Below are 23,644 nucleotides of genomic sequence, written 5' to 3'. Positions count from 1 at the left end.
CACTTCTCTTGGGAGTCCTTCCCCAGGGTTTACAGCCTGGTCTGCAGAAGTGACAGGCAGTGAATTAGCTCACTGCACTGCTGAGCCTCTCTAATTGGGACTCGGCTGCTTCTCTCCTCGTCCCTATTAGCACCTGCTTGGCTGGCACTCTGGAAAAAGCCAGCGCTCAAAGGCTTAACTTTATATATAGCCCAGCCCTTGGCTGGTCACTGAGCCAGGCATTAGATGCTGACAGGGCCTGATTGGGATTTCATTTGCAATGCTTGTGTTGCTGGAAATCCAAAGACATCAGTGAGGTTAGCTCAGAGAAGGCAGGATGTGGGATGTGGCAGTATCACAATCCAGTGCCTAGAGCAGGGGCTGGGCTAGATGCAGGGCTCCTTGGCTCTGTTCATCTGTCCCTGTCCTGCCGCCCTCTTGCTTCAGGCAGTCATAAAAGGGACCCTGTGGTCATCTAGTCTGTGCTGCAGTCCACAAGCCTGGTACATTCACCCATCCTTGGTCCTAGAAGATTGTGGAACTTTAATAAAGACCATGAGCCACTGATGCTCAGCAATGGAGAGCTGACTGTGTCCCTTGCTCAGCTGCTCTTTGGGTTAACCCCCAACCCTTGGGCCTAAGTTTCCTCTTCTGCACAGCAGGGATCCCAACCTTCCTCACTCCTGCACTGGGCTTGGAAAGCCTTGGGGGACGAGTGGTAGCAGAGTGTAAGGTAATGGGCCACATCCTGGGAGGCACGTGTTGGCGAGGTGCGGTGGGATGCCTTGAGTTTAGGGGCAGATCAGAGATGTTCGTGGCCCAGTGGCTGTCATGAATGCAACCATATTCCTTTGGCCCAGCAACAATGCCCACTGGACTAACTGGGATAGAAACTCGGGAATATGCTGCTGGGTAGCCCACCATTGCTGTTCGCTGTGGTTTGGCCTGTTGCTGTTCAATACAGCTGTGTATAGGGCTTGGTGTGACCTGGGGCCTCTTCCCAGTCTTGTTGCTGATTTGTTACAAGGCCTTGGGCAAGTCATATAAACCTCAGCTGTGCAGCCTGTAATATGGGCATGACAACAATGACCTGCTCTTCGGTGTTACAGGGGCTGTGATGGCTGATCTTGTACACTTTGGGTCTGATTTCTCTCATCCAGCCCCCTGCATGCATGCACTCCTGCTGCGTGGGCTGTGCTACCACGGAATAATGTTAATGTATCAACAGTTTCCTTAAATCCAGCCAAGTTGGCCCAAGCAGCTCATCACTAGAAATTCTTTTCCTCTCTGTTCTTTTAATATGATCCCAGCTTCTCCAAGCCTGTGACCTTCAAGTGCAAGTGAGGAGAGAGGCATTAAGTGATAGGAAAGCAGAAAACTCAGGGCTGAAACTCCCTGGGAGGGCATTAGGCAAAAGCAAAAGGGACTGGTCCCGCTTTCTTTGCAGGGGCTGCTCCCTCTGGAGGGGTGCTGAGCACCTCTTGATCCCACAAGTGAGGCTCTGCAGTGTCCATGATGGGGCTTCCTTGGTAGTGGCAGTTGGTGGGTCATTGGGTCATTGGTGCTGTGAGTCGTGTCCCAGTGCAGGGTTTTTCTTTGCCTCCCATGTCAAGTGTCTACCCCCAAATCTGCAGCAGCTGGGTCCTGGCAACCCCAGGGGAGTGGTCCCAAACTCTGCCCATAGGAATGGGCACTGACCTGAGATCCTTGGGCAGGAGGTAGGGGAGCAGGGCCAGGGGCAACCCTGAGCTGTCACGACCATTTACGAGTCAGAACTGAACTCAGCTCAGTGCCAGCTCCCTCCAAGAACACCTCAGGGCATAGACAGCCCCTAAGGGGGCTATTGCTAATGAGCTAAGCAGCAAATCTGCCGCTACACCAGGTACTGTGCCAGGGCAGGTGTGGGAAACAGCTGCTGTCTATCTCTGGGACGCAGATTCCCCTCCTGCCCTTTCTGGCTTGCTTGTGAGTGGTTTGCAGCCAGGACCATCTCTGACTGTATGTGTACAGCCCCTAGCACTGTCATCCTTGCTGCAAGGGATTGCTGCCACAGTGGGGTTGATATCGCATGTCCTGCATGGAGGGAGGGTCTGTCTGCTGCAGCCCTGTGAGTCCAGATGTTTCTGGAGGAGTTTGGATCCAGGCTTGGTCCTGGATGGAAACATCCTGATTTGGCCCCAGCAGTGATTCACTGCTGTCAGGACTTCTGAGTTTAGAGCTCTATAAAGGTGGGGGCTCCCGATGATGAGGACAAGGCCTCCTGCAGCCAAAGAACTTGGGGACTTGTTTGTGACCTAGGGAAGATTTCAAGACAGATTCATTTTGGCTGCTAAGCACCAGAGCAGCTGGTGCAGGAAGCCAGGCACAGCAGGCCCCTCAGTGGTGTGCTGCAGTGCCACAGAGCTCTTGACCCTATTGGGTTGGGCACTAATTGATGCTAAGAAACAGGTAGTTATTGGCAGCAGCTGGGATTCAATAAGACTCTGTTTACCCCTAATGATGGTAACTAGGCTGGAACATGCACTGGCAGGAATGACACCTGTGCCAGCCCTGGGAGCTTTGCCCAGCCTAATACCACTCTGATCCCTCAGAGGAAGCCTCAGCTTCCCTTCATAGAGACAGTCAATGTTTCAATTAGTCTCCCAACCTGCTGATCCGGGGAGCTGGGAGGCCCTTTGCTCATCTGCTTTGCAGCCTGGACAGTGCTCACAAGGAGTGTAACAGCTCTCCTCCCAGCTCAGTCTCCTGCTATGTAGTGCCTGGGTGAGCTGGATAATCCTGAAGCATGCTGAGAGGCAGCCTGTGTTTTTTAATCATCCTGCTGGAGGCAGTATGGCCCAGTGGGTAGGTTCTGGCCCCAGTGCTGGCTGCTGCTGCTCTTGAGTGCACGCCTGTATCCACTTTGTGCCTCAGTTTCCCCTTCTGTAAGGAGGGTGATGATAGTACCCCCTGGGGTTCTGTGAAGCTCTGTTCCTGAGTGCGTGGAAAGGGATTTCCAGCTGTTGGGTAAAGAGTATGATAGAAACACCAGCTTTATTCATCACAGAGGAATTGCTTCTTCTCTGCTGATATGCAGCCTCCCCTAAAGTCAAACATTGCAGCTTAGCTAAAGGTTAGGAAAGAGCTGAAGAATCTGGACGTGGACATCCTAGGACTCTTAACTGGGTTTCAACCAGTCCAGGTTTTCTGTAAAACCCAGGTGATGATGGGCCTGAATCCCAGGAGGATCTAGCTTGGTTTCAGGCAGGTAGCTAGCTATGGCGGATGTTTCCTGCAAGAAAGCTTGGTGGATCTTCGCTTTAATGCGGCACCTTATACCTGTGGTGGGGTTTAATACCCCTGTACAAAGGCCTGGTGAGATATCAACTAGAATAACATGCAAGAGCCTGGGTGACCAGAACTAAAGACTCACAAGCTCATAATGGAACAGGTGCAAAGCAGGGCTGGTGAGTGATCAAGGAGAGTCTTGCTGGTGCTGGGGAGTGGAAGATGCGTGTCTAATGCCTAGGCAGCTGAGAGGGTATAAGATGCTTGGTATGAATATACTGGGGTATAAGCACAGGGGGGGAAGAGCTGTGAGAGCTAAAGACTAATATGGGCATTGCAAGAGAATGAGTATAAAGTGTCTACAGTTACATTTGGTTGGAAAGGAGAAGGTTTGACCTTTAGAGTAACGAGGTTCTGCAACAGTCTCCCAATAGGAATAGTGGGGACAGAAGCTCTTAATATCTTCTAGGTGGAGCTGGATCAGTGTAGAAGAGAAGATATTTCTGTGATGTGGTGCTTGCAATAGCAGGGACTGGTCTCCATGGGCCAGGGACCCTTCCCATCCTGTGTCCCCATCATGTCTTGGAAGGGTTAATTCATAATCCAGCCTGTGGAACTGTATACCTCATGCATTGGTTTACCAGTTTTCCCAGGATGGGTAACCTGAGTTTGAACCCATGGCACAGCCATAAAACAAGCCTCTGACACTTAAATTCATAGAACAACTCTACTAGCCGAAGCAGCAAGTGGTTAGCCTCCTCTGTGGAGTATCTGCTAGAGTAAGACAAGACACATGGAGGAAATGGGTATGCAACATGTTTATATGGGTATAATTAGATCAGTTTTGTACCTGGATCTCAGTTATACCAGGATCAGAGCAGGCAGACAGCCAACTTATCCCATGGGTTGTAAACTACTATTACAGCACGTCTCCGCTAGGTGGCAGGTGATAGCTTGAGCAAATGACTACCTTGGGCTAGTCCACTGCTTAGCATTGCAGATAGATGAGGTGCACCAGGGTGGAGTCATAACAGTCTGTTCACGGAGTAACTTCACCTCCAAGTAGAGTGATCTAGACCAGTGTAGGGCTCTACAGCAGACAAGCTGCTGATCGGTGTGCTGAACCATGTAGAAATGGGTATGGGGGAATGTGTAGCACAAGGTTGTTGTATTGATGATGTCTTATCAAGGAGGAAGGGTTTTGAAAAGGGAGAGAGTCGGGAAAGGAGAGGATGTTTTTCATTGAATTGTACCCAGTGGCAATAAAGGTCGGACCTTGGGGGGACAACTCAAAACTGTGAGCATTCAAACTTAAAAAAGATATATTAGGTGATAAATGTAGGGAAAATGGTTAATTGTGGTGGAAACCATGACAGAACTCCACAATTCTTGGGAGCTTTCTTTACTTCCAACTCTGCTGAAGTTTGGGGAGTTGTGCCTGGTAAGTAGGAAGGAAAGCAGACCCTTCGTATTGTCATAGCAGGACTCACCAGTGCCTGGCTGTGCACAGTCTGGCTTCTTTTTCTTTATTGTCTTGCAAATATTCAGTCTTGGGAAGATGCTTTTTAAATCGAAAGTTAAGTATAGAGGCAGTGATCCCTAAAGTGTCAGACTTCACCTTGGTTTCTAATCAGAGATAATTCTGAAGGCTGAGTGGCTCTTTAGGAATTGGGCAGTAGTGATGGTGGAGGTCCAAAGAAAGTGCAATTGCCCTGCATGCTGTTTTTCCACCTCTGTTCCAGGACTGATGCATATGTGTGATTAGAAGGAAAATCTCCCCGGTGAGTACCCAGGCTCTACCTCATATATGTCTCCTCCTTTTGGATGCCAATTTGCCACCTCTGCCTCCTAATTTTGCTACCACTCAGCAGAGGGGCAAGGCTGGGATCACCAGAAAGGGCAGAAATGTTATGCTGTATGCCCAGCTGGAAATGCTCGTTCTTTGTTCCTGAAATAATTACCCTCCTTGCGTCTGTGGCAGTGATTCTCAACCAAGGTGCTGTGGCACCCTGGAGTGCCCTGAGATCTTTTCAAGGGTGCTGTATGGGGGTCATGTACAGTTAACACTGTAAAGTGTGCGAACATGATTCACGAGATAAACCTAGAGATTTCAAATAGGAGTTTGTAGTGTTAAAATTGTTCTGACCTATTCTGAGGTCTTTCTGAGTTCTTTGAAAAATGAGACTTGCTCTAGCATTTTTCTGCAGTCAAAAAATGAGTGGAAAATTAAAAGGTGTCACTTTCTAAGGGGTGCCTTGACCCTAATGAGGAGTGCCTCGAGCCTAAAACGGGTTGCAAACCACTGGTATATGTTGTGAAGTGGAGCAGGGGTCAAGACACGGGAGGCGATATGGGAGTATTCATCACCGGAAAATCTTTTTAAGGCACCTGCCATATGGTGTCAATTAACCCTTTCCAAAGATAGAAAGCTCGTGGATGAGAGGCCTTGCAAGGAGTATTTTGAGGCAGGATGTGCTTGGAGTTGGAGCCTTTGTGCTATTTGTTCTGAAAAAGCAGGGGATTGAGATGCAGTTAAAGTGACACTGAGCACAACCCAAGGGTAAAGCTAGTGTTTCTGCCTCCCCCACACACATTAACAAGCCTAGGAAAGCCTACTCATGGCCAAGGGGCTAGTATGGAAAGAATGGAGCAAAATACAGCTTGTTTGAGCCTGAAGCGAGGATATATATAACCCACTTCAAGAGCTGAGTGGAGATGGAGCTTGATATTTGCTTAGCTCTTGTGTTTGCTGAACAAAGGCATCATGTATCAAGTCAAAGGTATTTAAATAATATGTTTCCCTGCTGTCGTATGGGTGGTGTAGAAAGACAAAATGAGCCGGCACTCGCAGCAGCATTGAAGCAGGTCTGGGTTCTGGTCTTGGCTTTTGGAAGAGTGTGGTCTAGCGATCAGGGCGAGAGGACAGAGTCTGGTCTCCTGGGTACCTTCCCTGGTTAGAGTTGTGTGAATAATGGATTTTTTTCCAGTTCAATGTATTTCTCTGTGCATTGTAGAAAATAGTCCACTCAGCCCATAATACACTGTTCCACTCAGTGCAAAATGAACCATTTGGGTTCATTTTGGGCTGTTCTTATCCCTTTTAAAATTCAGGTTAGTTACATTTCTGAAGAAAATGTTTTCTCAGTGCTGATCTTTCCCTCCTGTGTTCTGGCTGACTCTGCACACCGAGGTCCCGTCGAATTCGCACACGATTTTGGTGACCATGACGCTAAGATTTTCAGTCAATTCCCTATTACCCCAAATATGTTGCCCAGCCCTCCTCCGGGTGCTGGGGGAGAACAGCCTCTTGCATGTAGCAGGAGACCAGCCAGCAGAGAAAAAGCATCTGAAACTAACACCAAAGCATCCCTTCTTTCTCAGACACCCTGGAAACAATACATTGGGCTCAAATGAGCTCACAAGATGCATCCAGGTGACCCTATTGAAGTGAGTGAGCTTCAGTGGACAGAAACAGTGGAAATGGATTGCCTTTTATTTTTCCAAGTGACCTCCCGCCTGAGTTGAAGCAGAGCAGTTAGATACAACAGAAGGGGAAAGCCCAGAAAGGGACCGTTCAGCATCAAAGCAGAAAAGGAGCCAGTGGGGCATTCTGGCTCTCTATTTCTCTTCCACATGCACCCTGCTCTGGCATCCTCCTGAAAACAGCCCTCGAATCTCCTAAAAGCAGAATCCTCCAAGCGCCTAGATGTGAGCTTCCTGACGCACCGCCAGTGGGGAAACTCTCTGTGGATGGGAGCTGGGAGGCCTGAGCACAGTTCCTAGCTTCGCCAGGTTTCTCACTTACTGTCTCTGTGCCTTAATTTTCCATCAGTGTGATGGAATAATTTTACGTTCTTTCATGCTCGCCCTCCCTGTTCTATCTAGATTGCAAATTGTGTAGGGCCGGGGGGCCGTTTTTGGTGACTGCCGTCTTGGCTTATGCATGAGCTGGTGACCGCCAGAGCTAAAAGCATGAGCTGCTACTGCAGGAACTGAATCGGGCGCTTGTACACGTCACGTATTGTTTACATACACGTTACGAAACGGCTGAGCTGATGTAGCGATTACTGTGATGGACTCTAAGCTGCCGCTTCTGTCCTTGCTGGGATGGGTCCCATCATTTACTCTCTCTATATGGCACCTGGCACAGTGCAGCTCTAATCATTGCTGCTGAAACACCCCAATGAAGGCAGACAGCAGATAGGAGTGACGGGGCACCCTGCAGCATATCTGTGGCATCTTTCCATGTCACAGGGGAGCCCCTGCTTACTATGACGGCTCCAGCCACTTGCTGCACACCCCTCGTTCCTCAGTGCTGCCCTAGCCAGAGCCAGGTCTAATTGTGTGCATTTATGAATCATCCTTTGGCCCAGGTTTCTTCTCCCCTTACTTCCGGGGTTGCTTGGCTCACCTTGAATTCGGCCATACACGCAGTGGCATGGTAGCTGGCTGGGTTGCCAGGGAGACGGGACTTTTGTTTACCATCTGGATTGTGATAACGAGTACGAAAGGGGAGGAAAAGCACATGGTGTCTAGTGTGCCTGACCCACTTTCTGATGCGCTGGGCATCGCCAGCCGTGGGCGATTGGATTGCAAGCTGCAGTTGGTGCTCAGGGAGGCAGGGCTGGAAATGTGCAGAGAAAGCGTGGCCCAAACACTCCCAGTGGACACAGTCTGGGAAACTGGGGTGTTTTCCCCTTGCATTGTTGAAAAGGGGTAAAATGTTCAACAGCGCTCTTGTGATCTGGTAGATCCCAGCCCCGCACCACATGCATCAGCATAGCTCTGTTCACCAAAGGCTAATGACAGCTGGGGCAGATCCAGGGGGTGCCGTGCTGTAGTTGTACCCCCCTTTGATTCCTGCCCCACCCAATTACCTGGGAGGGGTAGCAGCATTTCTATTCAGGCCTCACCAAATGAATCAATTGACTTCATGGCTTATTGTAATTACATCTATCTGATTCCTGCTAATCTCTCTGCACTCCACAGGTGTTAATGGCTCTCTTTCCATTTTAATAGCCTTGATGTTCCACTGCTCAAACTGTCCTTTCTTCTGCAGTTTTGCTGCCTGTTAGTCATTCCTGGTAATGTCTCTTCTACTTCACAGCCCTGCAGACTGCTTTTAGCTCTAGCTAAAAATTTAACTCAGGTGTAGTAACATTAATTCAGGTGTAGAATTGACTGACATTAAGGGATCCTATAGATCTGCAGGTAGCCGTCTCCAATGCGCTGGAAATCCAGTGTGTTGGAGCAGACTCAATTAATTGAGTCTGCTGGAGTACAAAAATAAACACTCTCCAGCAGACTCTGGTGTCATGCGTATCAGTGTTCCCGTGCCAAAATATGGTGGCGGGGCGCTTTGAACTAAAACTTGTTCCATCAGCTTTAAATGAAAGCACCCTGCTGCCATTTTTCAGTGTGGGGGATGCTGATACACGTGATGCTCGGGTGCTTTTAATTAGCACGGCCACCTTGTGCTCAGTCTCCAATGCCCGCATGCTCCTTTGCTTTTCTGCTGAGACTGGCCACAAGGCACCCACCACTTAGTGCCAGCCGTGATCTTGCTGTTTGGAAGGACGAGGACACTTACTCATGGGAGACTGTGCTGAGACTCCAGATCCTCAGCCTGGTTTCTGACCCTTAGCAGCAAGGGCTCAGGACAAAATGCCGAGGCACAGCCCCCAGAGCCTGTTCCCAACTCCTTCGCCTGGACAGAGCACTTGAGCTCTCCAAACCATTCACCACTGCATGAAGGGAGGTCAGGAGAGGATGAACCTATCTGGGCAAGGATGCTGATCTGGAAACCTTTCTAAGAGGGAAGGGAACCATATAAAGTGACCTGGAGCTGAGCTAACTTGGTTTGAGTTCAGTAGACCAAAGCAAAATTGATGTAGAGTCTTGGCTAAGCAGAGAGTCAAGGTCAGGGTCAAGGTCAGTAGCTTTTCATTCGAAATGCATATTTCAATGACAAGTGGGTTTATTGCCAAAGTGGCAGCTTCCATGGGAAAAGAGCCCGTTTGGATGAAATGCGTCCAATTTTCCTTGAAAAAACAATGAAGCCTCATTTTTTTTAGCAGCTGGAACCCTGTGTCTGACAGCAAGGAAAGGGAGCAAGAACCAGCTTTCCTCTGAGATTGCTCAGTTGCCAAAAAGCGACTGTTTTTCACTTTTTTTTTTTAAAACTAAAATGCCTAAGCCTTTGAAGAAACAAAATCAATTGCAAAAAAAACATTCATTTTCAGCTGAATTTGGCATAGGAACAAAGAACACTTCTCCAGCAGCTTCAGGTAGGTTATGAAGGTATGTTTGATATCTTTGGGTTGTCTGACCTTGGTCCTTTTCTTGCCTGGGGCAGGGGGGTCGGACACGATGATCCTTTGGAGTCCCTTCCAAGTCTACAATCTATGAATCTTCCATGTTACAGGGGTTTATGAGCGCATTTGTGTGACGAAGATGAATTGAGATTGGTTTGCTGTAATGTGCACTGTACTGGAGACTGAATAAGGGGCAAGTTACACCCCTTTGGACTTGAATTTGGCTCAGCGGCTGTCTCCGGAGAACTGGTCAGAAAAAGGATGCAGAAGAGAAGCAAATTGCCCCCCTCATCCCGGGGCTGTCGCTTATTTGCATTGATCCCTGCAGTCCCTGGCTCACTGGCATGGCCCGTTGCCATTGTGCTGGTGAGATTCATTGATCTCTTATGGACCGAAGATGCTTAGCTAACAGCCATTGTGTTTCTGCAGTCTATTCATCACCCATGCACTGAGGACGTATGCTGGTTTCCTGTGTATCAGCAAGGTCCCATTCCTAGGGGCGCTCCGGTTAGTTAAAAATAGCTTCTGCTCACACAGTTTAAATGTTGTTTGGCTTTTGAGGTCCCAGAAAGTCTCTGCTCTAGCATTTCCCCCATGTTCCCACGGGAGAAGCTTTATGGGAGGTAGGGAGGCTCAGTGCAAACAGGACACCAGCATTTTAACTACCATGTTCAGCCTTTCTCTGAGCAAGTCTAGACACCGCAGTGGGCAGGATGCTGGTGACCAGACTACAGGGATGTTGTTATTGATCCTGCAGTCACCTCGAGAGGCTCCGGCTGTGATGAAGGACCTGTTATGAATCTAGGCAAATAATAAGAGAGAAGTTCCTGTCTCCAAGAGACAGAACAGAGGCACAGTAAGACGCAGCGACTTATCCAGCGAGTCGGGGCAGAGCAAGGGACAGAACTAGCATCTCCCAACCTCCTGGCCAGTCCTCTAACCACTAACCCACCTGTCACTCCAGAGCGCTGCGCCTACCTTCCTGTGCTCTGTGGAGCAGCCGCAGTGATTGTTCTGTGATGGGACATTTTACCCAAGGGTGGCCTTGGCTCTGCATTGCAGAGTGGTTCGGCAAGCAGGACCAAGAGGTAGCACTAGACCTCCATTTCCAGCTCATTGGCTTCCTGGCTGAGCTTGGGTGAATCGTTTCTCTCTGTGCCTCAGTTTCTCCACCTGTGAAATAGGGTCGACAATGTTTCCCACCCCGCCTTTGCCAAGGGCTAGAAGGTCTATGGTATGGGCAGGGCTCTTGGACTACAGTAGGCCTGGGTCAGGTTAACAGATTGTCCAGGCTTTTCCAGTACATTGCCTTTTTCACCTGCACTGCCTAGCTCCATCCTGGTTCCTCCCTTTGCTCCATGTATGCTGCACCACCCTCTGCTCACAGGGCTGTAGCACTGTGCTCTTCAGCCCTCCAGGGCTGACAAGCCATGGATGCAGACCTGCTCCCTCCCCACAGACCCTGATTGTCCTGGATGAGGTAGTGTGTGGGGGCGGCTGGCACTGCCATTGCCTGTGCAGTGTCCAGACAATGCATCCAAAGATAATTCCAGTGAGCCCATGTGGAGGCATCTGGCCTAGAGAGAGGCCACCGCTGGGAACCAGAGCTTGGCGGTAGGATCAAAAGCTGGGGGGGAAAGGATAAGCCTGATGGACCTCGCCCCACGGCTGGTGTGGGTATGGGCTGCAGCATGGAGACCACTGCTTGGGAGACAGGATAATGCCAGGCTCCACTTCTGCCCTTGCCTGGCACCCATAGACAGACCCGCCCTGACAGGCAGCAAGGAGCCTCGCCTTGAGACTTACTATCGTTATCGTTATCATCAGGCTCCATCCGGGCAGGAAGCTCCGCCGCGCAGCCCAGCTCCCCCTCGCTCTGCATTGGCATAGTGGCCTAGATCTGCCATTCCGCATGACTTCCCCCCGCGCCGGTCCCTGGAGCCAGCCGCCAGCAGGCGCAGGAGCTCGCGGATCGGCTTTCACAGCGGCTGGGCTAATCCAACATGACTCTTCCATTAGAGCCCAGACATTAGCAAAGAGCTTTTTGGTGTAGGAGTGAACTCTCCTGCCCTCCCCCAGCCCTCCGCCCATGTCCTACCCCTGCCCCCAGCCTGAGCGAGGGGTAGAGGCAGGAAAAGAAGGCACCATCTGTCCCCCTCCTACTGGAAGTCCATTGCCTCTGTGATGCACATCCCCAAGCATTTTTTTTTCTGTGAAGGGCAAGGGAAGCAAAGGGCTGCAGCCCAGGGACGAGGAGGACTGTTGTCCTGTGTTGGTTGCCACATGAGTGCAGCAGCAAGCTACACGGTCTCAGACTGGGAGGCCATCAACACTGCCTCGCCATAGCAGGGCCCACTGCTGGATGCAGACAGCAGCTTTGCAGCAGAGTTTTGTTTTCTCTCATTATTGCAGAGGAAAGAGGATTAGATCCCACAGCAGACAGAGCTGGGGCAGCATGGCTTCTGAGCAGTCATACCCCTGTGCCAGCTTGTGGATGCCCTGACCTCAGCCCTGGGGAAGGGGGAGGCTGGGAATACAGGCCTACAAGGCAGCAAGAGTCCACCAGTCGCAGCTATTGCTCCACTCAATTCCACTGGTGCCAGGTTTAGGTGGATCTGGGACAAAGACCATGTCCCAAGTGATGTACTCCCTAAAACACCTGGGCTTGTGGCTACCTCAGCCTTCAGGGGGCTGCTGAGTGACTCCGCCAGCACCCCCATATGAATGCAACCAATCTTGTACGCTTCAGCCATGTGGCTTGTTTAGAAGGAGCCTCAAGTGACCGTCCATCTGAGGGAACTTGGATGTCAGTGGACAATGTGTGTCTCCTGCTGGACTTTGAGCAGCATTCATCAAAACCCCCTTCAAGGAAAGAATTAAGCTGTATCTATGCACCCACCCATACCCGCAAGGATAGTTTCCTAGGATAAAGCCTGGACTTACAAGTGCTCCTTACAATACGCCTTCCATTTTACATTGCACCACCACGAGCAAGGACAGGGCAGCCAGGGTGTCACTCCCAGGCTGAAACAGAGGGGCACATCCACATTGCAGAGTGCAGGGGAAGGCAGAGGTACCCAAGCCAGGTTTAACAGAGCCAGCTGAATGCCTGGCAGCACAAAGTCCACTTGCATGCACGCAGCCTCGTGGTGTGAGGATTTTAGTACATGGGACTTCTGCTGTTAATTCCCAGGGAAGCAGAACCAGTGCAGACCCCAGCGAGGCGGGTTCCTGGCTGGCAGCAGTCAGGAGGTTTCAGTGACCAGCATGGCCCAGGTGGGTAGCGTCCATGCCCCTGTGCTCGGTTTCCAGTTAGCTGGCAGGGAAACCAGCGGGAGCAACAACAACCCCCTTCCCATTGAGATAGTGTATGTATTGATGCTCTACCCTGGTGCTAATTATCAGCTCCGATTTAGCTTGATCAAAGTCACAGCCCTAGCCCAGGGTCTGTGGGTTTTTTCTAACACCCCCTTTCCCTCCCTGCTGCCAAGGGGAATGAAAACCCCTGAGGAGCTGACTAAGAGCCTGGGGAGAGGCAGAGGCAGCCAGGGGCAGGGGGTAGCATCCTGGCACAAGCTCAGAGGAGTCTGGGCTGAAGCATGCTGGCTGGTGCAGGAATCCAGGGGCAAGGGGTGGGCCCTGGCAATGATTGACAGCTGCTGTGCATTGTTTTAACAAGGGCTTTTTGCTACTGGGGGCAGTGATTGGTTGTCCCTGGCATGATGATGGGTGCTCGGGGTCCTCGTGGGAAGCGCGCGGCTAGCTGCAGCGAGGAACTGGCATGCCAGCATCCAAAAGGGTGAGAGAATCAAAGCCTAGAGGTGCCAACCTCCCACACCCGATGTGACACCTGGGGAGAAGGGCACTAATTGGCCTCGTCTGACTGGCGGGAGGAGCGTGGAGCCAGGGAGGAGGCATAGCTCCTCTGAAACTGGCTGGCTTTGGCCCTTGAGTCTGCCACCGAGGAACGCATGTGGGTGGAGAGGTGTCTTCCCCGAGCAGTCGCTGCAGGGAGGGCCGTTGGATCAGAGCCACCTCCCCGTCTCAATGCAGGTCCTGCAGGCCCTTGCGGCACAGGCCAGTGCTCATCCCTAGGGGAGGTTCAGGAAAGTCTGTGGAGCGACCCCAGGGAGGAATTTGTCCCTCAAAATAGTGTCACAAACTCCAGAGAGCCCGGTGCTGTGGACCTGCCCTATCAAATGTGATCTTGAGGCTCTGATTCCCTTTGAAGCTTGTGCTCCTCTTAAGTGGTCCCTGTGTCAGGGGCCCTAACAGGCAGCCCAGCCTGAGCCAAGTGCCTAGTGGGCAGCACCTGCCTGGGGCATGGACTGGCAGCCTTACCCCAGCTAATGACTGGCCACTGTCTGGGTCTCCTGGCTGCGGGCAGAGAAGCTTCTCTGGGTATCTCCGGCCGTGGCAGCAGTTTCCAGGCCAGCCAAGAGCCCTGAATAAGGTCTGCCCTGGTAAGCCTCTCTGTCCCTGAGCTCTCTGGCCTTCCCAGTTCCTGGCTCTGCTTAGCTTTTCTGGGACTCACAGTTTCCCTCTGGATCTGGTAACTTGGTCTCAACCTCCTGGACCTTGACCTGGGCTTTGTCTTGGACTCTACCCCAGGGTTTCCCCCTTGGATCTGGTAACTTGGCTCCCTAACCCTGACTCAACCTACATTTTAAACAACGCCCCTGGCTCCTGCCTCCCCGCAGTGGCCTAACCACTAGGCTAGACTGCCTCTGACCCAGTCCCTTACACTGTGGTTATAGTCACAGCTGGTCCTAGTTGCCAGCCCAACCCTGCAGACACCTGGGGTTAGATCCAGAAAGGATGTGGGCGCTCTGATGCTGGGCACAGTAACACTTGCCTCTTGGGTGCCTGGCTTCAGAGATTCAGCAGGCCGGACCTGGAGTAGCTTTAGCCTCAGCCATTTGGATGGGTCTTAAAACTTTGCCATCTTCAGGGCCTAAGAACCTATGTCCAGGCAGCAGGAAGCCTTCAAGCCCCCCTCCTGAAGACTGGTTGAGGAACTGAGCAGGGCTGTTCTTGTCCCATCAAAGGCAGCGGCAGGGAGAGACTCAGATCTGAAGAATGCACTGCTTCCAGAAGCTTGCTCACGTCTATCCCAACCAGGCAGCTGGTCCAAAAAAAAGGTACCACCCAAAAATTCCTGGCCTCTTGTATTGTAACAACAGTAACTCTCGCATAGATCTGGTCTCCCCAGCTATGTGGGTAGAACGTAGCTATTCTGGAATAGCTCCCCCCAGTCCTTTTTATTCCAGATTAGCATCCACGTGCAGAGCTGTCCTGGAGCAGCTCTTCCTGTCAGTCCCCCATGTAGATGGGCCCTTCTCTGATCTACATTTATGTTGTCTGAAGACACGTGACAAGGGAAATATGTGGCAGTAGTTGGGAGACAGCCCTGATCTAGCCCTAGCCCTGTGCTGGGGCTGCACACACAGTTTGCAGTGGGTTAATGAGTTCCCTGAGCTCGGCCCAGTGCAGTTCCTTTGGGCACAACCCATTCACGAGAAAGTGGCATCCAGGGCCTGCAATTTGGTCCTTACCAGGTGTCCAGCGTCTTGCTTGTTTTCATCGCGTAGGGAGTTGGTGCATGAAAGGAAGATGGTTCTGCCATCACAATGGCCTCAGTGTAAGCTCCACCACAGGCATCTGTGCACTGTCGTCATGTACCTTGGTGCTACTGAAAGAGCAATGCCATAAATAGCTATGCGTAGTGACAACTGGGGTCGATCACACTGCGCCTTTCAGCCCCTAAGGCCCTGCACGCTCTCAGTGAAATGCAGAGATCCCTCAACCCACCTGCAAATGCAGCCACCTCTGGGGTGACATGGAGCGTTTCTTTAACCTACGTGGCACAGGAATGCTGCCATGTAGAAAAGAAATCCTGCTGCGTGTGAGTGAACTGAAGGTAGTGTGTCCAAATGAACTCCCAACTAACAAAATCCAGAGTGCTGTTGGTTGTATAGCAATAATTGATCCACAGCAGAACTGCTGCCTGGAGCCGCTGCACCACCAGGGTCCGCAATAATTTTCACAGCAAAGATCCATGATCAAACATGCTGGAAAATAAATTGCACTGTCTTTGGTGAGGGGAGATGGCGGAAGAGAACAAGGAGTGATGAGGGGATGAAGACTTGGGGGGTGGGGGGAAGGGAGAGCTTTAATAGACACTCTGGATGCAGAGAGGAAAATGGGCAACACTACAAATCAATTAGCATCTAGGGGGAGAGGAAGGAGGCCAAGATCTTAGTGGAATCAACAATGGACTGAAAATAATGGGAGAAGGGGCAGATCTGACCGGATGTTGTTGTAAAGAAGTTTTCCAGTGTTTTATAAGTCAGAGTCTGTCTATCCTAAGGCTGCACCTTGCCGCTGTCATTTCTTGCTGCCTTGGGAAACAGAGAGCAAAGTCCTTACTGGGCTCCAAGGAATCCCCGGCTCCTTTGCCTTGACAGGACCACGCTGTGCTTGGAGCAGGGGCTGGCTGTGAATCCTGGAGCTTGGAACTTCGACTTTTTTGCAGTTGATTGATGTTGGGGATGGGCTTCGATTTAGTGGTAGCAGTGGGGCCATTCCTGGGACCGTTGTTGTTCCAGTGGAAAGGCCGGTGGGACTGGTAGTCAGGAACCAGCTCTACTCTTTGCTCTGCTATTGACTTGCTGGGTGACAAGTGAGCCTGGATCTCTTGAGCTGGTCATTTCTTTGGGGCAGGGGCTGCCTCTCCAGACTGGTCACACATAAGCACTACTTGGGGGAGTGATGTCCTGGCAAAGTCCTTTGGCTGAGACGCAGCTTGTGGCTGAAGAGCTCTTCCGCTGTCTAGCCTAGCCCAGCTCTCTGCGTGAAATAAGAACTGCAGTCAAGGAGAGTCATCCTCGCTGTGCCATCCGCATCCCCACCGGCACTCACTGGCAGGGGTGTGGTGTGTTTGAAACCCTCTTGGCTAATAGAGTTGGGCCAGCAAGGTCTTTTAGGCATTGCTGAAACCTGAGCTTATAAAGTTCCTAAAGCAGTGAGGCTTCATCTCAGCCCCCTGGGGCCCACTTAAATTAGTCCTGGCCTCCATCCTAAATGCTGTTTCACTTAAAGCCAGTAGGAATTTGCTGAGTAAGAGGTGCAAAGCTATGATCTTGAGGTCTAGCCACACGGAAGGTTTCTGATGACATATAGTAAACTGGGGCGGGGGCTGTCATTATGTTGGCTGGCCCAGTAACTCCATCCTGCAGCTGACAAAGGAGTAGTTCCACTAACATAGCAATGAGGAGCTGGTGCTTTTGATGCTGAAGATGCTGGGCTTGATCTCTGCTGACAGCTGTGGTGCCTTTACCTATGTGAGAAGACAAGGTTGATATGCACTTTAATGGACTAAATAAGATGTGTGTGTGTGTGTGTATATATATATATAGAGAGAGAGAGAGAGAGAGAGAGCATACTAATTTGCATGAGCTGAAGCTCACTTCATCAGATGCTGCCAGTCTACAAAAGTTGGTGCTGTCTGTATAACTATCTTACATAGTTAATCTATTAATGTGCATATCTACCCCGTCTTCTGACTGACTTCAGACTAGCATGGCTCTCTTATTCATGTGGCCATGGTTTGTTACATGAGGATTACAGGATCTAGTCCTGTGTGTGCACATGTATCTGCATACAAGAATACAAGAGGCCTCAGAGGTTGCAGCAAGAAGACTGGGCAGAGCTGAGCTCTGTCTGCTCCAGGCTTGGGGAAGGAGGAGATCTGGCTCTGAACATTGTGGCCTGGGCTCATATGGTGCTGCTAATCCAGACTGACTGGGTTTCCTGCTACGCATAGATGCCCTTTCCTGAGGCAGGAGCTCCCCTGCTCTATTAGGTGGGAGTAATGATTTCCGCTGCAGAATGGAGCCATTCGATATGCAGACAAATGCCCTGGGGAGGGGAATAGCAGCATTTGCAAGCACTGATCTGGCTTTGTAAATGCCAGCATGGCTCTTGTGAGGACAGTGTGCGGGAGTGAGTGGGCATGGGGGTAGCAGGCGGAGGCAGCAGTCTCCCACCAATGCTACTGCAGGGCCTTGTGGTCCAGATAGCAATAGTGCAAAGAGCTGCTAGTGCATATGCGCCACTACTGCCTGCTGCGGGATGGAATCAGAACAGCTCAACCATGTGTCACGAGCCCTGTACTACTCAGAGAGGGTGCTGGGTGATGCGCTGAGCAGACATTGAAGTAACTGCCAGCCCCTTCCCCTGAATCCTTATATGATTAACGTTCTTTTTTCCACCCAAGGGACCGGGCCTGAGACTTGGCGCCATGATGATCCGAGTCCGGGGGGAGACTCTGGATTTAAACCTGTGCCCGTGGGGTCAGGACTGAACCCCCAGAATCTGAGGCTTTACTACAGATGGAGACACAGGGACCCCTCCCACCACACGGAGCCGGTCTTCAAACCTAAGAGCTGGGGAGGAGCCCGTGTCCCTGCTTCTGGCTGGCCAAAGTGGACTCCCGTAGCATGGACCAAGTCTCATGAGAGAGGCTGCTGGTGAGCTGAGCCCTCCCATTTGTGAAGGAGTATGTAACATCCCCGTGGCAAGCATGTGGAAAAGACGTGGCCATGGGAAAGCAGTTTGCAGATGCCATGGGAGGAACCGGTGGCATGTGATCACTCAGCCAGCCAGCTCTGCAAACCACCAGCCACCAGTGGCCCGCAGACCTCAATAACCTGGGACTTCCTGTCGATTTCAACAGGCCTTGGATCAGGTCTTAGAAGATTGTCCTTCCTCCTCACTCTAGGGGTGGGAAGCCTGGGGCACTTATTTATTTTTGCCTTGGGCCTTTTTCTCCAGGAGCTGATCCATAGGTAGTGGAGGTCGGAGGAATCCAGGGGGCTTGCAGACCCTTTCCAATGGCTGGCTGGTGGGTCCTTCCTCCCTCCCCCATCCCACAGTCATTTGAAGAGGCTGAAGGGAACCTTGTCAAAAATTCCTGTGTGAAATCATTCATGAAATATTCAGCCATTTCTTGCAATTTTCATGTTTGCTTCAGAAAAGCCATGAATATTTTAAGGGAGCTATTAAAATTTCATGGCCATGACACTTAGGTTGAGCCTATTAACACCATTTATGTCGGCACCCAGTTTACCAGTGGCTTGCCTGGGGGACTGGACAGCAAACCTTCCACCCTGTTGTCAGGAAGATCATGTCTGGCCTCTCTGGAATCATTTCAAAACACTAAAACTTGTTGGAGCTGCCTTCTGTTGGGGTTCAGCTCTTCGAGGCAGTGCAGAACAGGTAGGAAAGAAGAGCTGGCCATTCAGAAGACCTTGGTTCAGGAAGTGACCTGCCTAAGCGTCTGCAGAGAATCTACATCACATCTCAGCAAGGGCATTTTTGAGCATGCGCCATCCACCCTCTCCCTGCAAATGCACCAACTTCAGACCTGGGACAGTGTCGTTTGCCATCCACTCTCAAGGTCAACCGCAAGGTGGCTTTGCCGCTGCATTTCTACACTCGGCACATGTAGGTGGTTGGGTGGGAGTGCACAGAAGTGTCACTTTTGGGCCAGGCTAGGGATGGCTGAAGAGAGGTTGCAAAGACTCTCTCTAAGTTTTGGCCTGGCTCCCTGGGCTTCTTTTCACCCATCTCTCTACAACTTTCTATCAAAATCCTACCTTCCCAAGCAGCAAACACCCAACCATTGACTTCTCTACGCTTTGGAGATCAGGGCTTCAAGTTGCACCTAGGCAATGCACCACATGCAAGTCACTCATTTAAACCAACACTGGGCATGGTAACCAGCAGTTGTGCCCCATGCACTATATCCAGTGAGCTGGCGAGTCCTAGTCCAGTTGCCAGCACAGACATGGACTCCCCTACTCCCCCCCATAAAATCACTAACACAGCTGGCGCTCATCAAGAGAAAAGCCAAGGACTTCAGTGGGCTGTGATGTGAAGCCTGTGAATGTCTGCAGGGAGTCTCTGGTGTTGGGTTGAAGCTGGGTGCAGGGCTGCATGCTGGGGCTTGTTCTGTAGTGAATTTGGTCCTCATGGGTCTGGCACCTACCCCCAGTGCTATAACACACGGCACAGATTGACAGGAAAGCTCAGGAGAACTGACCCTTCTAGGTATGGCCAAATAGCCATGTTAGCAAACTAAACCACACAGAGGGGCAGCTTCTGGGGCGACTCATTGCAGATATGCCCGTTTCTGCCATTGCTTCAGGATAACCAGATTCCAGCAGGTGTGAAACTGGTCTTAATGCAAATTAATGAATTCTGTGCATTGTAGTATCAGCTGCAGCCTCTGTGATGGCCCTGGTGTGCCAGGTGCTGGCCATGGACTCTCAAGGTATGTAGTGTGTCACACCCAAGGTTTCTTACAGAGCAGGAAGCACTGCCTGAATGGCCAGAGGCTGAGGCACAAAGCACAGCCCGTCTACCTGGGTGTGATGCTAGACCGGATACTGAGCTATTACGAAAACTTGAGAAATACAGCAGTGTAATTTAAGACATGCAACAACCTCCTTAATAAGCTGGCTGGGTCATCGTGGTGTGCAAGACCCTAAGGTGTCAGCTCTTGCCATCTCGTACTCCACGGCAGAGTACCGTGCACCAGTCTGGAACTGGCCGTGACACACCAAACTTGTTGATGTGCAGCTACGTTTGACGATGCACATCGTCTTGGGAACTCTTCCATCTACCCCTCTATCATGGCTCCTAGTCCTGAGCAACATTGCTCCCCCTCATATCTGAAGGGCAGTTGCAGCTAGCAGAGAAGATCTACACTAATCCAAGCCTGCTACTGTATGGCGATCTCTTAAATCCACCTGCTGCACGTCTACCATCATGACACCCACTGTGGTCCAAACTACCGCGCCAGGACCACACAGCAGAGACCCTCTGGTGTGAGGAATGGAAGTCAACATCACCAGCAGAGAAGTTCCTTATCACAGATCCTACAGTCCCACCTGGCTTCAACCTGCCACGTGTCAGTGGGCCTTGCTGAATAGGTTCCAGACAGGGTGAGGTCTGTGTGCAGCCAGCTTCCAATGCTGTGGTCTTCATAACAACCCAGACTGTAGCTGTGTCAAAACGCACACCATGTTGCCTATTGTTAATGACTGCCCACTAACTGCCTGTTCAGCAGTGGGCTATAGGAACTGCATATGGCCACTGAGGAGGCTATCGCGTGGCTCAAAGATTACATACATGCTGACTTCTGACTGTCTCTGCATTTCCTAGGCATGCTGTGAGTGAGAGCTTTGCTCGAGGTCATAGGCCGTGTCAGTGGCTGAGCTGCCGTCACACACTCCACTATCCCGCTCTGCCTTGGAGAGAGCTCACTCTGCGCAGCCCGCTGTGTGCAGATTGCAGGTACTTAATTGATGTGTGGGGCTGGAAGAGTCCTCAGCCTAGATCCCACTCCCCCGCTTTGGTGTACAGCAATATCACATGCCAATTGCTTGCTGAGCATCCTCATCACCAGTGGCAGTGGCTTTACGGCGATGTGATTCCCAACGTGAGGCTCCTTCGGAGCTGACAGGCCACTACTGCATACCTCTATGATACGATTGCGCTCATCGCTAAAAGATGCCCAAGAACATTGCTCCCTGGCTCCCTCTCCTTGTGCCATGTGCCAGCCAGCCACCCCCTCCGCCACAACCGGCTGCCGCGCTGCCTGTCAAGAAGCATTAGGCCCCACTGGCCGCTGGAGCGATGGTGCCCCCGCTGCTTTGCCGAGCGTTGTCAGACAAATGCGGAGGGAGCCTCTCCTCGAGTCAGCAGGCGTCAGAAGCGATCAGTTCACCCAGGGAAAATATGGAGGCAGCAGATCCGGGTGATAGATTAGGGCTGACAGCTGATCTCTCAAGCTTTCCCTTGCGCTCCTCTCCATGGAGGGCGAAGGGCGGGGTATAGTAGAAGTTGGGGGGGTCCCATGCAATGCAGAAGGAATGAAAAGGCATGGTAAATAGAGGGCTTAGAAACCCACTCCCAATGGTGGGAGCATCTCGGTGGGGGAGTCCTTGGCCGAAGGTATTTTTCAGGCATGAGTCTACATGTCTGAGCAGCCATCTTGGTGTGTGTAGGCATTCAGTCCTCAGAGGGATGACAGCCATATCTAAAGGTCAAAGAGAAGGGACATGCCCCTGGGAAAATCACAGAGCCCCTGGGGCAAGACCCACTCGGCCCAGCCCCAGTGCTGTGTCACTCCCACAGGGAGCAATTAGGGCCCACCGTGCTGTTGTGGGGAGAGGGGAGTGGGATGATATCCAGAGCCCCTTTGGCCTCCATTAGCTGCTCTTAGCCCACGGGAGTGTCCAAGAGCAGGCTTTGCTGCGAGGTGTTGGCAGAACGACCCATCGTCGTTAACAGCTGGGTCTCAGCACGACCGATGTTAACTGAATAAGCAGCAGGTTAAACAGGAAAGTAGTTTTGTAATACCATGGGCAGGGACTCAGAAATCCTGGGTCCTATTCCTGCTTATGGAGGAATTCCCAGTTGTGGGTTTAATTGACAGAGCAAGGCAGAGCCGAGCGTCAGGATTCCTGGCACCAGAAAGCAGTTGGCTTAGTTCAGTGATTCAAAGCCAGGGTGCTGCACCATGCTGGGGTGCCAGGAGATCCCTTTAAGGGTGGTGCACAATATCAGCACTGCTTAGGTGTGCAAACATCTCCATCGAATTCACAAGGTAAACCTAGAGATCTCAGCTAGGAATCCACGGTGTCAAAACTGCTCTGACCTGTTGTTGTTTTTCTGAGTGCTTTGCAACCGTAGAATTGCTCTATTAATTTTTGGTAGTCAAAAAAACGCATGAAGTCTCACAGCTGGTGTTTTGTAATGGGGGCTTGCTTCTAATGGGGTGGAGGGGGAGGGAGTTGAATATAAAAAGTTTAAGAACTACTGGTCTAGTTGTTAGAGTAGAGAGTCAGGAGGACTCCTGGGTTGTGTTCCTGGCTCTGGGAAGGGGTGAGGTTTAGAGGCAAGGGCAGAGAGGCTGGAGTTTCCTGGGTTTCATTCCTAACTTTTTCTGCCGTGATGCCTGAAGGATCCTGGCACGGGAGACATTCTGACATGCTGTGCATGAGTGCAAGAGCTCTGCCTTGCCTGGTCCCAGGTCAGACACTTGTGAGCCTTGTCAGAGAAGAGAGAGAAGTTTCATGTCTGATGTGAGTGATTTGAACAACCGTAGCCATGGCTAGGCCCACTGTGGGCTTGGGTGGGGACCCCCTCTCTCTGCTGCTCACTCTCGGGGATGGTGAGCAACGCTGGTTGGGCTTTCTCCCTTCATATCCCCTGAGCTCCTGTCCCTGATAGCTGGGAAGTGGGATGTGGGGCTCCGTCAGGTGGTCTTCCGGGGCTCCCGTGCCTGGTCTTCAGTGCAAGGGGGCTGGAGATAGATTGCCAGGTCCTGGGAGCTGGTGCCTACAACTAGATTTAGGTGCCTTACTTTAGTCTGCTATGTTTGCAGATGTTCAGAGTTCATGAGGGTTGACTTCAGAAAGGTGCTGGTTGACTGTCACCCCCTGGGGACCAAAGCATTTTCAGCCAGTTAGTCAAATGCTGGGAAACTCTTAGGACCTACACTACTTCCCCAGCAAAACTGGGATTCACGGGAATTATCATATGTGCGGTGCCAGAAGACCCTGACCCAGACCTAGCCTCTATTGTGCAAAGTATAATGCAAGTGTAACCTCCCGCTCGGTGAGGTTCATGTACCTGAGCTATGGAAGCTCAGCTAGCAAGTCTTACTTAGCTCTAGAGGTTCGTTGCTCAGTCCCAGCTTTGTTGGCCAAGAAAGAAGACGTCACATGTACCCCTGGGGAGAGCGAGGTCCATACCTGATTCCTGGGATCACGTCTCCATGCTGATGCTGGAGAAGGGATTGGACCTCAGGTGTGCTCCCTGACCCCCACCATAGAGCTGTTGGGGGTTATTCACTTCTGTCCAAGGAAGGTGACATCATTCTTAGCAAGGTGGAGCTATTTCCTTGGTCCACTGACCAGCTACGGGGGTTTCTTCCGTGCTCAGAAGTTTTCCAGGTCAGTCCTAACTAAAAAAGATACGTTACCTTCTTCATACTTCACCCCCCCCCCCCC

Source organism: Gavialis gangeticus, unplaced genomic scaffold, assembly GCF_001723915.1.
Source record: "Gavialis gangeticus isolate Ggan-Ray unplaced genomic scaffold, GavGan_comp1, whole genome shotgun sequence".
NCBI lineage: Eukaryota > Metazoa > Chordata > Crocodylia > Gavialidae > Gavialis > Gavialis gangeticus.
Note: the sequence above shows the minus strand (reverse complement) of the source record.